Source organism: Egretta garzetta, unplaced genomic scaffold (assembly GCF_000687185.1).
Source record: "Egretta garzetta isolate BGI_Z169 unplaced genomic scaffold, ASM68718v1 scaffold581, whole genome shotgun sequence".
Lineage (NCBI taxonomy): Eukaryota > Metazoa > Chordata > Aves > Pelecaniformes > Ardeidae > Egretta > Egretta garzetta.
Window position 1 is genome coordinate 375,023 of NW_009258623.1, and position 1,693 is coordinate 376,715.

A 1,693-nucleotide genomic window follows, 5' to 3' on the forward strand; every position below is an offset into this window, starting at 1 on the left:
TTTCCCCCCCCCCCAGAGGGCCCCACCACTGCCAGAACCTGATCCCATTCCGCCAGAGCTGTGGCCACCTCCAGACATGGAGCCACCGCCCGAGCTTCCTTTTCCTCCTCCACAGATGGACCCACCACTGCCAGCACCTGATCCCACTCCACCAGAGCTGTGGCCACGCCGCCACTGCCTGAGCTTCCTTTTCCTCCTCCACAGATGGACCCACCACTGCCAGAACCTGATCCCATTCCGCCAGAGCTGTGGCCACCTCCAGACATGGAGCCACCACCGCCCGAGCTTCCTTTTCCCCCTCCACAGATGGACCCACCACTGCCAGAACCAGATCCCATTCCGCCAGAGCTGTGGCCACCTCCAGACATGGAGCCGCCACTGCCTGAGCTTCCTTTTCCCCCTCCACAGATAGACCCACCACTGCCAGAACCTGATCCCATTCCACCAGAGCTGTGGCCACCTCCAGACATGGAGCCGCCACCGCCTGAGCTTCCTTTTCCTCCATACCTTGATCCCCCTCCTCCTCCTCCACAAATGGAGCCACCACTGCCAGAGTTCGATCCCCATCCACCAGAGCTTCCGCCTTTTCCTCCCCCAGAGATCGACCCTTTCCTTCTGTTCTTGCTGGCACCGCCATAGCTCAGCCCCCCCTTCCCACTTTTCAAGCCTCCTGATCCCACTCCAAAGACTCCAGTAGCACTCGCATTGTGGCCAATGACACCTGCAAGAAATGGAAATGATGTCCACCTTATTCCTTTTACCCAAAGTATTATAAGCAGAACTGATATAGGTACTTATCTGTGGCCACCATTGTACCTGCTCTACTGGTCATGGTCGTATCTTTGAAAAGGGGCAACAAGTACCTTCGTTAGGAGTTGTGCCCGTGAAATGCTTTCTCATGAGGTTCTGGCTCTATTCGCTTATCTTTAACGTGACTGATGTCTTACTCTGTACACAAACACTCAGTGCAGCCCTTCCTTTAAAGAGGCCCAGAATATGGGTTTCTCTCCCCTTTATCTGGCCTCCTGTTTCCACAGATTTTAGGACCAGATCTTTTTTTTTCCTTCAGTTCTGACACGCACTGCATAGACCTATAGAGTAAGAGAGGTGTTCCCCACTTCCTACAAAATTGGTTGAAATTAGCCAGTAAGTTCCAGAGCCAGTAGCTCAATCTTGACATATTCACGCACATAGACGTGGATTCACCCCCACATTCACAGGAGACTCCCATTTGCCTCATTCCCCTGGGAAACTAATATAGGAACTGGGGTAGGGTGTTCTGATGGTAGGTGTTAAGTACCACAGAGAACAAAATGGCAACAGGGCTCTTAACATAGCAACGATGTTAAAAGCCTTGAGATACTTACAGATGGTGGCTGGTGAGCCCTCCTGTATCCTGTGAAGGAAAGGTGACATTGAGATAATGCAGCCCACGGAAGTAAAGGCAAAGGGTCGGATCATGCCCTGGGGTCACCACAACCCCACGCAGCGCTCCAGGCGTGGGGCAGAGGGGCTGGAAAGCTGCCCGGCGGAAAAGGAGCTGGGGGGGTTGGTTGAGAGGTGGCTGGATAGGAGCCAGCAGGGTGCCCAGGTGGCCAGGAGGGCCAAGGGCATCCTGGCTTGTATCAGGAGTGGTGTGGCCAGCAGGAGCAGGGCAGGGACCGTGCCCCTGTGCTGGGCACTGGGGGGGCCG